This window comes from Prionailurus viverrinus, chromosome A3, assembly GCF_022837055.1.
Source record: "Prionailurus viverrinus isolate Anna chromosome A3, UM_Priviv_1.0, whole genome shotgun sequence".
Lineage (NCBI taxonomy): Eukaryota > Metazoa > Chordata > Mammalia > Carnivora > Felidae > Prionailurus > Prionailurus viverrinus.
Window position 1 is genome coordinate 95666287 of NC_062563.1, and position 12919 is coordinate 95679205.

General features: G+C 38.1%; 1 protein-coding gene and 1 non-coding gene across 6 annotated transcripts in view; one reads left to right on the top strand and one right to left on the bottom strand.

Annotated features, from left to right (window-relative positions):
- CTNNA2 (catenin alpha 2) overlaps positions 1-12919 on the top strand; it is a 1116199-nt gene that overhangs the window by 126724 nt on the left and 976556 nt on the right. The gene's annotated exons all lie outside the window — the stretch shown is intronic.
- LOC125163128 (U6 spliceosomal RNA) lies at positions 5471-5573 on the bottom strand. Its single transcript, XR_007151296.1, has one exon. It is a non-coding gene; the product is annotated as a U6 spliceosomal RNA (small nuclear RNA).

Sequence of the window (12919 nt, forward strand, 5' to 3'; positions counted from 1 at the left end):
TGGTAGGCCTTCAACTTCTTTCTAGAACCAAGTAGTTTTTTGTGTGTGTGGTGAGAGTAGAGAACTGAGTTTGTCATTAAGCTGAGAATTATGTACATTTTGCTCTACACATGAATATATAACAGAGTGTGAATGATCTAGTATATTTGCATGACAATTTCTTTAAAAATTTTTTTAAGTTTATTTATTTATTTTTGAGAGAGACAAAGACAGATAGTGTGCATGGGGGAGGGGCAGAGAGAGGGGGGCAGAGAATCCCAAGCCGGCTCTGTGCTGTCTGCGTGGAGCTCAATGTGGGGCTCAAACTCACGAACCATGAGATCATGAGCTGAGCTGAAACCAAGAGCTGGATGCTTAACCGACTGACCCAGTGCCCTTGGATATATTATTTCACTGAAAACTGGTCAAAACCCTTCATTGTGCAGGCTTGCAGGCCTGTTTTTCTGGTTGTGTTCTTTTCATCTAGGTTGTAGGATCCTCTTTCATCCCATAGCAGATTTTGTTTTGGGTTTTTTTTTCTGCTGCATTTTATCAGGGCCTTGAGTTTCTCTGGTGTATTTCTCAGTATTCCCTATAAGCATATTCATTTTGGAGGTTTGCCTTTCTTACCATATGCTGTGCTCATAATGCTATTTGATGTATGTGTTATCTCCTAATTTTGCTTTTATCTTTCTGTTCAACCAAATAGCTCTGTTTATCTGGGTGTGTGGTCCTGTGTGTATTCTGTCTGCCATCTCCATACTGGTAGGAACAGTGTCCTATACACCCATTAGAGGAATATTTTACACTTTGTGTGTGTGGATAGTTGTTCATGTTTGAGGTCCAAGCCGAAATGACGTTCCCACTGTCCAATGTCTCAGAACCACTGCATGTCTCCCAGGCAGAGATACCTTAGCAATATTTGCTATCTAATCAGGGGGATGTTACATAGCAAATAAGTTTCATATATACAATGCAACCATTTTAATTTTTTTAAGTTTATTTATTTTTGAGAGAGAACACAAGCAGGGGAGGTGGAGAGAGAGAGAGAGAGAGAGAGAGAGAGAGAGAGAGAGACACAGATTCCAAAGCAGGATCCAGGTTCCGAGCTGTTAGCACAAAGCCCAAAGTGGGGCTCAAAACCACAAACCACAAGATCATGACCTGAGCCAAAGTTGGACCCTTAACTGACTGAGTCACGCAAGTGCCCCACAATGCAACCATTTTAGATAGTAGATAAGTTGGTGGCATTCTTTATTCAATATTTAGGAGAGCTTTAGGAGGTTTTGTTTTATAAATATGCAAGAAATCCTCTCAAAGAACGTGAAAAGATTTAGTAAACTGGGATAATATTTGCAACATATGAAGTTTAGTGCACCTTATTGCCTTCATCATACTGCCTTATATACTTTGTAAAGCAGGAAGAAAACCCAAGTGGCTCAAATATGAAAGACTGAAGTGCCACTTGGCTGTTTCCTAAAGATCTAAGCCACTTCAGCCTTCTGGTGTGAATGAAGTAGTACTTTAGCCTGGTTTTCCAACTAGTTGTTAGTTCAATTTCTTGACTGAAATGACAATTTTTGGTGAATTATGATATATAGGACCTGTGATATATGCCACTGAGGATAGATTTGTCTTATGTCTCTGGAATTGTTTTTTATCGATGCAATTTACATATTTTAAACCCCCTATAATTTTCATGTTTCAGCTGACTATATAGTTAAGATTATATATTTCTTGATTGTGAAACAATTACAGTGGTTTCAGATGCATATGTTTTTCCCTCAAGTTTAGATCTCTATACTATAGTGAGGCTAATTTAGTTCCTTTCAATAAAATATTTTAAGGTCCTTTTATTAAAGCAGGAATTAGAATAATTATCATTATTTATAAAATACTGCTTAATATAAAAGCAACTCCAAGGAAATTATAATCACTCTGTAAAATTGAAAGTAGAAAGCACTTAAAAATTCATGAGTATAAAATAAAATATGCGTCAATAAAAATTGTGTGCAGAGCCAACTTGTATTTTAGAATAGAACTTGGAAGGTTGTGCTTGCATGGAAACAATTTTCCAAACTGGAAAATTCTAATTTAAAAGAATAGCCCCCAAATCATGGTAAATATATTTCCTGTAATGAATCAATAAATGTCTAGTGAGGATCAATGGTGTGCTCAGTACTATGCTTTTAGTTTGCTATTTGCCTATGGAGGTGAGTCCTTACAACTTGAGGTGGTAGGTGCATTGTAAAGTACAATTCATGGAGCCCAAGATGTGGCACACAGTTAAGGCTTATCATAGTGACGATGGGTAGTGTTTCTCAAAAGGATCCCTATTGGCATTTTGGGTGCGGTTATCCTTTGTCATGTAGGATTTTAACATTAAGCCTGACCTGTACAACTTCACAATGATCAGAACATCCAAAATGGCGCCTGGAAAGCATTTCTGGGTGATACAGCCCCCAGTTGAGATCTGCTGGCACAGAACAGGGGCTGACAGACTTTTTCTGTGAAGAGGCAGATACTAAATATTTTCAGTTTTGTGGGCTCTACTCTCTCTGTTACAACTACTCAACTCTGCTGTTGTAGCAGGAAAGCAACCACAGACAATACAAGAAAAGTGTGGCTGTGTTCCAGTAAAACTTCACTTAAAAAGTAGCTGGTGGGCAGATTTAGCTTGCAGGTTATAATTTGCCAATCCCTTCGTATGTATCACAAGCCCACCGATTTCAACACAAGGAATGCTATTTGAGAACACTCAGTAGTATTTTATCAGTTGGAAGGATTTTGGCTGCAAATATGAAATCATATCTACTATTTCTAAAGACAGGATGGTTTCACTCTTGGTTAATTAAATGTATTATTGTCATAAAAGACCAAAGTACCCTCCTTTTTTCTACTCTGTTATCCTCAGCTGTTGCCATGGTCTCCCCTCATTGTCACAAATGGTGCCGGAATGTTACATGTAGTTACAGTAGCGCACAAGGAAGAATAACATATCTGCCTACTCTCTAGGAAAACCTTTCCCAGAAGTCCCCAGCTCACTTGCTGTCAGATCTCATTTGGGGACAAACCCAAACTTGAACTAAAAAATGGCAAAGTGGAAATTCCAGTGATGTGGAATTGCACATAATTGCCATGGAATACTTAGAAGTCTCTTCCCTGGGCTGGAAAAAGATTCCGGCCCTAACACAAACCTGTGGATACACAATATTTGAATGAATTGAGTTTGTGTTTAAGAGAAAGAGCAGTAAGTTTTGAGGATTAGTGGAGGAAGATGTATGTGAGATGCCATATTTTCCATATTAATTATCATATTTTAAATAGAATTCTGTCTTGAGTGTTACTTGAGGCCTTTTGTTTCCCTCTGTTTTCCATTTAGTCAAAGGAGCATTTTATGTATACCTGTCTTTGGTCAGGTTAGAGGGAGGAGTTTGGATCAAGGTTCACTGGTGGCAGATAATTTCTCTCTAGTATTGAAGAGCCAAGGCATGTAGAGCCATGCCTTCCTGTTGTGAGATCAGCAATACCACCAGTGTGCAAAAGACAGTATTTCAATTTATTTAACAGAGCTTACTTGGTAGTCCTTAAGGACCTCCTTACTTAAATAAGCCCCCCAATTATCATATGTATTTAGTATATTATGTGGTTTGTATTATAAGTACTGAAAATAATTTGTTGAAACACATGCTCATGGAAATGTTATAATTATTTATTTTAGTGCTAAAGGGAATACAGAAGACCATCTGGTTCTTTCAGGCTCGTAAAGGTGCTGCCTTACAATTTCAGATGAAGCAGGTGATTTGCCAAGAGAATCATTTGGGTGGCTGGAAAGTAAAGATATAACTAGAAACTGTTTTTCTCACTTCGTGTGCTGTGTTCCCTGCATTACATCATGGCATTCCTGCAGCAAAGTGCCAGCTTAAAAGACCTTATGCTTGTCAGTAAAAATGGCTCTAATTCAAGTTCTGATTTTTTTTTTTTCTTGGAGCTCTTCCTGAATTTTGAGCTCTTTAACTTGTCAGTACAGGGGTTGAACAAATACCTTTAGATGCGCTTATATTTACTTTAGTGACTTTTGAAGAATGACACTAAAATATCTTATAGGTAAATTTATTCAAGAGACCTTGTTTAGTGTCTGCTGGGAAGCACTTGCCTTTTTTATGCCAATTGTTTACTTATGTGTATATTAAAAAAATTAAATTCACAGTCCTTGCCTCAAGGATCTCAACATTCTACTATTAAAGAGACAAATGAATGAATAATTAAAATAGAATGTGATTCCTAGCACAGTAGAGGGAAGCAAATGTGCTCTGAGAGCAAGTGTGGTCTGAGTGGGTCAACAAATGAAGCCCGAGCTGAGTTTCAAAGGATAACTGAGAGTAAATCAACTTAAAACAGGGAAGAAGGTTTTTGGAGATGGAGTAACATGGGCAAAAGATTAGAGGTGTCAGAAAATATGGAATGTTTGGAGAATCGCTAGCAGTCACTAAATCTAGAGTTCACAAAGACTGAAAATGTAAGGTGGATGAATGCTGAGTAATAAGTCTATACTGGAGGACAGTAAATATAATTGGAACTTTATCCTTAGGCGAAGGGAGTCATCAGAGGCTTTTCAACACAGACATGATGTAAGTTATATTTTGGAAAAACCACTAAGGCTGCAGAATAGAGGAGGGAGTAGAGGAGGCTAAGATTGAGGCCAACATGACAGTCAAGAGGTTGTTTCAATAACCCTAAAGAAGAAATGATGACAACCTTGATGAGAGCAGTGATGATTTGATGTAGGAGGTAAGAGAAAGGAAAGGAATAAAGAATGACTTCTCCATTTCTGACAAGGGAGATTGATAGTGGTTCTGTTCATTGACATATGACTATAGAAGCATAAAATTACCAATTTGGGGGTAAAGAGGATGAGTTCATGTTGGAGTGTTTGGAAACCTAGTAAATGATGGCATATAGGAGGCTAGAACTCAGGCAGAAATCCTGAGCTAGAGAAATAGATTTGGGAGTTTTCAGCATCATATAAGCCACTGACATGATTGAAGCCCACCTAGACACTATGCATAGAAGAGGGAGAGACTAAGGACAAGATGCCAAGAGAGTGGAGGAAGAGCAGGGGAGAGTGGTGTCCTTTAAGCCAAGAGAATAATAGTATTACTGTCAAATACTGCTTAGAGGTCAAATAAGGAAAGAACTGAGAAAGTGTCACTGAATTTTTGAGGTGATATGTTTATTTTTATGATAAGAAATATAATTTTATGATAAGAAATATCATTAGATACATTGAAATATATATGTATATACATATACATACACATGCATATGTAGTGAAATATATATATATGTATAAATTAAGAATTGCCCTAAATCCTATCACCCAGCATAACTACCGCTAAAATTTTGATGTGTATCTTTCTACTTTTTCTGTATGCAAATATATTCTCCAAAACCAGATATGTCTATATATAACAAAATGAGTTCCTACTATAAAAATATGAAGCACTGCATGAATTTGCTTATTATTCTTGCCCAGAGACCATGATAATCTTCTCCACGTCTTTCCAATTTTAGTATATAAGCTGGAGAAGCACATGGTGTCCATTGAATTAAGCAACTAGAAGATCATTTGTAACTGTGCAAGGCTAATTTCAGTGGAATGGTGAGGGCAGTAGCCAGATTGTTGTGGGATGGGGAATAGGTGGGTAGTGAGAAAGTAGAAAAAGGATCATAGACCATCCTTTCCAGAAGTCAGTATGTAAGGGGACAGGAAGCATAAAATGGCAACAGAGGAGTATGATGGAGGTTTTTATTTGTTTGTTTTCTGGTTTGAAAGGGGTTTGATTTAGTTTTTTACTTGGACAAGACTTTTCACTGACTTGAAGGAACCAGAAGAGGGGGATAAATTAAGCATATTAAGAAGAGGTTGTGATTGCAGGGGTGAAACCTTAGGAGGCAGGAAAAGATGAGTTGTGGGAAAGAGGAAACAAACCCCATCTTACAATAAGGCGATTGGGAAGGAGGTGAGAGTGGAAAAAGATGTTGAATAGCTTGCAGATGGTTGCCTGAGGTGATTCTGGTCACCTCAGAATGAAATGGCTGATACTCACCTGTATTCAGTTATTTGATGAAGACTTGTGGAATATGCATGAAACAAAGAAGTGCCATATTGGATCAGATCCACAGTGACCTGTTCACTTATGTCCTGAGAGTGGTACCAAGAGATGCATGTTAGAAATGTCTAGTTTTCTCTGACAAATTAAAAGAGCAGGAACGTTCCCAAAATGCTTTAGTTACTTTACATGATCCATTTGGGATTTATTATCCATATATTTCTGTGAAGCTACTTGAAGCCATCTATTTTCTTAACTTGCCTGCCCCCTGAGACTTACTACCTGCAAAGTAAAGTATTTAACCTAGGGAAGTTGAACTGCATGTTGGGAGAAAACACAGATTTGGGGAACAGATCTTGGTTAAATTCCATTAACCTTGGAAAAATGACTTAACATCTTGTGCTGTAGTTCCCTTATCTGCAAAATTGGGATGTGATCTTACTGACCTTACAGAAATGAGAGGATAGCATTAGGTGGTATATGTGAAGCGCCTAATAACTGCGCAGAGTGAGTGCTCATTGTGTACTGGTGACCTGACACATCTTGTCTCTCCCAGTGATCAAGGGCTCCAGTGCAGTCCAGCACACAAGGATTTGATGAGAGGAACATAAAATGATAAATACTGATAATAGACTGTAGCCAGTGGCCAGGAGTTTTCAATGAAATCTTTGTTGTGAGATTATGAATTAAATGGGAAGGATTACTACCTTGAAATGTATGGATTTAACAGAACTTCATATGCATTTCCGTAATGCCATTTTACATTTTATTTTTGTATTTACCAAAGCATATCACCTGACGTGGTGTTTTGGCTCATACGCACATAGTTAAATGCCACTGATGACCAGAAGGAAACCTGGTTTATTGTTTTTGTTTTTCACGTATGGTTTTCTTTATCAACAAATGTAATAAGGTGATTTATCAGGGGGAATATAGGCTCAGTATCACAGGTGCTCAAATATCAATCCTTGCAAAAAAAAAACTTCTAAGCAAATATAATTGCTGTAATGTGTTATGGTTCAAGATTAGCAATTCAAAGAAAGGGGCAAGGATAACAATACAGTGAATTTGCTCTCATTTACTACTGTAGCTGCTACTGGATGCACAACAGGGCCTGTTGGTTGACCTTAGACCTGGAGAATAAGCCACTTCATCTTGGGGGACTGAAAGAGGCAGGGGTGGGAGGCTTCAGTCATTTCTGTCTGAGCTTCTGTTACTTAATTCCTTATTAACTCACCAGCACATGTACGGTTTTAACTTTGATTTTTAAAATAAAATATAGTAACTCACTAGAGCTTGCTTTAAAAAATACAAATCCTTAAGTACTACTTACATATTTTTAAAGTTTATTTATTTATTTTAAGAGAGAGACAGAGAGAGAAAGAGAGAGAGTGGGGAAGGGGCAGAGAGAGGGGGAGAGAGAGAATCCTGAGCAGGTTCTGCATTGCCAGCGCAGAGCCCAGTGCAGGTCTGGAACTCACAACCACGAGATAGTGAACTGAGGTGAAACCAAGAGCCCAATGCTTAACCAACTGAGCCAGCCAGGCGCCCCACTAAGTATTCTAAAATCACTTAACAATTTAAAATGCCTCTTATCTAAATATCTGCATTTATTTTTTTATATTGTATCTTAATATTATGATTACTCTGTTTTCTTTATTTTCTCCTTGGGTTACTGGAATGCTTTTTCATAATCTGATTCATTTTTGTTTCTAGCAGTTTTCTGGCAGCAAATCTAAAGGGGATTCTTTCCCCATTTTTCTGTTGCAAAAACTACTCAATATTGCTCCATCGACATATGCAACATTTGGAGGTGCTGTCGGTTACTTCTCTTTCAACTGATCTAAGTGTCCTGTGGATGTGGGAGTATCATGGCCTTACAGATGCTCATTTTTAGCTGAACTTCTCTCTGAGCAGTCCTTTCTTGATGAATGTTTTCTGTTTTTACAGTCTATGAGGCAGAGCAATTCTTGGCTCACCAATGAGCCTTAAGCAAGTCTGAAACACCTTGGTGTTTCCCAAAGCTCCTGTCTGGGCCTTGGACATACTACATGGTTAGTCCACATGCGGTGAATGAGTGAACGGTTGGATGGATAAACGGTTGAAAGAAGGATGGACATGCAGGATTTAACTTCTTTCTAGAATTTTGAAGGCATTCTGAGAAATGAAAACCACTTTTTGTTTAGTCTTTCAGATAAGTGACATCTAAAGTGGTGTTCTCAGTTGAAAACCCCTACATTAGAGCCTTAGTATTGCATTTTAACTATAGTCATCTTTTGTGTGTGTGTGTGTGTGTGTGTGTGATTGTGAGGCTTGAAGTTGGCAAAGGATCAAGTCCACAAATCATAACATTTTTACTAAATACCCAACACTATGCTAATCATTGTGAAGGGTACAGAGTCCTTGTCCCTGAGTGTATTAAAGAGGACAAAACTTATATGAAGCAAATAGAGAACAAGACAAGGCAATTTGTGTTCAAATTAAATGCTATGTAGTGACCATTCTACTTAGATGGAACACTGATGGAATTCAGAGAAAGGAAAAGTCACAGGGCCTTGGGGACAAAAGGTAATTTGGGTTGGTGAAGAGAAGGAAGACTTCCTAAAAGGTATTGTGGTCCAACAATTCCTCATGTGGAACTTGGCAGTGAATGAAATATCAAAGCAGACCTCACTAGTCCGTTGAAGGAAGCCCAACTTTCTCCTAAACAAAAATGACACCCGGTTTTAAAACATAATAACTAAAAACTAGCGACACAGTTAAAATAACCACTGAAACTATGTATTTTTAATTTTTTTTTAAGTTTATTTTTGAGATAGAGAGAGACAGAGCATGAACGGGGAAGGGTCAGAGAGAGAGGGAGACACAGAATCGGAAGCAGGCTCCAGGTTCCGAGCCATCAGCCCAGAGCCCGACGCGGGGCTCGAACTCACGGACCGCGAGATCGTGACCTGAGCTGAAGTCGGACGCTCAACCTGACTGAGCCACCCAGGCGCCCCTGAAACTATGTATTTTTAAATATGTGAATTAAAGAATCTCTAATAGGAAGTAATACTTTCTAAACAATACCAAAATATTGCTTAGGTTGCTAGTAAGTACTGAGCAAAGAATATCTCTAAAACTATGTCTAAAAGATGTTTTTCTCTAGGAAATGGACTCCACTATTGAAAAGATTAAAAATTATACTTGAAAAAATTATTTGAATATTATTTTATATGTGCATACTCAATCAAACATTTTTGAAGAGTGTAGACCCAACACCCTGTCATATTCTACAGATGATGAAAAGAAGTAAAAAACTTGATTTGAGTTTTCCCTAATGAGTTTATAATCAAGTGGGTTATGTAAAACTGATGGCCATTTCTTAATAACAAACCACATTAGAAAAACGTAAGATCTGGGGCAGCTGGGTGACTCAGTTCATTGAGCATCCGACTTGGGCTCAGGTTATGATCTCACAGTCAGAGAGTTTGAGCCTCTTGGGCTCTCTAGCCTCTTGGGCTCTCCAGCCTCTCTGACATCTCAGAGCCTGGAGCCTGCTTCAGATTCTGTGTCTCCCTCTCTCTGACCCTCCCCGTTCATGCTCTGTCTCTCTCTGTCTCAAAAATAAATAAACATTAAAAAAATTAAAAAAAGAAAAAGAAAAACGTAAGATCTTCTGTTCCTGACTGTAAATGCAGTAGCAGTGTAGGAGTCATTGAGAAGAGGAGTGGGAGGAGGTCAATATTTGGATGCTGGATGATAAGAAAGAGGATGCCCCACTCAGGCGGGGACTTTGGGAAGCAGCATGAGCCAGGTGTTATAATGTGGCCCAAACCTGATGGAAACAGATTTTTATTAAAGAAATAAGATCCAATAGACCACGGTCAGAAAGTGGAGTGCCGAGCCATGCTACAAAGAGGACTTGAAGTTTGTTGGGAAAGAGAATGAAGCAGTCATTTTGTCTTCTAGAAAAGGAGTGTATTAGATGATTAGTTTGGACTGAATTATATTAAAGAGACTGAAGATAAAAAGAGCAGTTCGGTGATTATTTTGCTGTAATCTGAATATGAAATGTTGAGATTCTGGTGAAGATTAGAGTTATATAATCGTTGCATATGGAATTCTAATTTACAGGAAGTTAGAAGGACATAGAATAAATTAATTGCCAAAGAAGCTGTGTTCCTATTAAACAATTTGAAGTTACTTGTGGACTATAAAGATATTTCCCCAAAATATGTTATCTAAAATATTAACAGTCTTATTCTCAGTGTTTGGAATTTACTTCCCAAATCTGAACTGCAGCATTGCTGAATGATGATAGGTAGGAAAATGTTCACCTTTGGCCAAGTACATTTTGTTTAGAAAAACTGAATCCTTTGTTGGGACTTTGGAAACCTAACAGAACATACAGAGTGAGCATTGCCTACCTGCATATCACATAGTTTTAGACCCAAATGGAAAACAAGCCATAATTTAGGAGTAGATTGAGTTTCTTTATGCTCCAAAATGAATTTAAATGGTGAGACTGAATGTAGTGAAAAGCCAGGAAATGAATTTGACAGATACTAGTTTTCATTTTGAACTTCAAAGTACTGACTTTCTATTAGCATACTCCAGGAGTAGTGAATTTCTATTAAGTTGGCACATAGTTTTAAATTTTATAAGTATGCTATTGTAAGTATAAAAAACCCATTTCAGTAAGATATGGACATGGTTATTTCTTTTTTAATCAGCAGGCTCTAGGCTATATTATTATTAGTCTAAACTTGTTATCCTGAAAGTCTTGAGGCTGTGGAGCTTCCTTCATATATTCCTTTTTGGTGAAGCTTTGTTTATTTGTGTAGAAGAAATAACATGCTCTTAGGAGAATATAATAGTATTTTCAAAAAATATTCAGGTAGCCTTTAGTAGGCATTTATGCTTAAACATGAAGTGTTATTACAGCCTTTTGAAATTATTTGAATGATATTTTTGTTCAGAACATTTTTTTTGTTAAGTGTTTTATTAAAAAGTATGGATGTACTTAAAGAAAGGTCTTACAGATATTATAATACTGAAGGCTAGTCTTCAGCTTTGCTTTAAGGGTATCCAAGATAACTGCCTCACTCCCCAGATAACTGCAAAGAGCAAAGAGCTGTTGGAAATTACATATCACTTCAACTTTGAATAAAAATGGTGATGGATCCTATAATTGCAGCTGTGACTTGCATCCTGGGTCATCTCTCAGTTCACTGAGCCAGGGCTTTGAATGGTTATATAGAAGACAGTAATGGTCAGTATGCTGCCTCCTTGTAGTCAAAGAAAGAGGAAATGAGCTTAAATTGAGCACAGTTAATGGAAGAAAAATAAGAAGCAACTCTTTTCCATGGTTAAACCACTAGGCCATGCCCTTTCTACATAGGGCATCACAGGATACCAATATCCCTCTTCCCTACTTCCATTTGAACCCAGTTCCATTGCAGCAGAGTATATTCTGGAGGGAATCAGTGTGATCTCTACTTTCTAGGGATATTTGAAGGGTTATCGATTATCCTTCTCTGTCTTTATTTCTCAACTTCTACCCCTGCCTATATTTCCATACCCACATATTCTTCTGAACTCCAGGAAAACACACACACACACGCACACACACACACACACACACACACACACACACACACCTCTTACAATAGGGTACCTAGATATTAGAGCTGTCTTTATTAACAATAGGAAATTAGAACTACTATTGTGTTTCAGATAAAATATTTGGAAGACATTTTTAAAGCTTGAAAATAAAATTATTTAGGAACACAGGTTTTTTTGGAAACATTTATTCTCCATTAAGCAAGTATTTCTTGACCTTTGTTTCTGCTTCTGGTTAGCTGAGGCGGGTGACTCTCTCCTACTGTTATTTTACATTCTTCACAGTGATCACTATGATGGCAGTGATTGTAACAGAAAAAGGTGCCAGGGGGAAATATTGGAACTTTTGGAGAGATTGGGAATTGGTACCTGTTTGAAAAACCATGTATGATTGATTGATTGATTGATTGATTGATTTTTTTTTTTTTTGAGATAGAGAACTCAAGCCGGGTAGAGACAAAGGGAGAGAGAGAGAGAGCTTGAGCCAGGTAAAGGCACAGAGGGAGGGAGAGAGAGAGAGAGAGCGAGAGAAAGAGAGAGAGAAAATGAATCTCAAGCAGGATCCACCCTCAGAGTGGAGCCTGATGGGGAGCTCAATCCCCCAACCCTGGGATCATGGCACAAGACAAAATCAAGAGTCAGTCACTCAGCTGACTGAGCCAACCAGGTGCCCCAACCATGTTTGATTTAAATATGACCCTTCTGCTTTCCTGTTGAGAATCATTTCAAGACATTGGATCCCCTAAAAAGTGTAAATACCTTTTAGAAAGTGTAATGACAACAATTACAGTGATAATTTTAATAATAAAAGAGGTGGTATTGTTACTGATCCTAGAGTCTCCACCGAGATATCCCATATGTTCCCGATCACCGTTCCTCTGTTGGCATGCATGGCTATGGTCTGTGTTTACAACAGTGGTTCTCAAAGTGTGATTCCTGGACCAATAGTATCAGCCTCATCTGGAAATGTTATAACTTGTTAAAAATGCCCTCTGTCAAAATGTAAATTCTCATTTCCACCCCAGACCTGATGAATGGGAAACTCTCTCGGTAGGTCCCAGCAGTTTGTGTCTGAACGTGCCCTCCAGGTGGTTGTGTGATCTGAGAGCCAACTATTGCTGCCATAAAAAAACTTACCACAAACTTAGCAGCTGAAAACAACATAAATTTAATATCTGATAGTCTCTGAGGGCCAGAAGCCCAAGTGGACTTGGCGGGTTCCT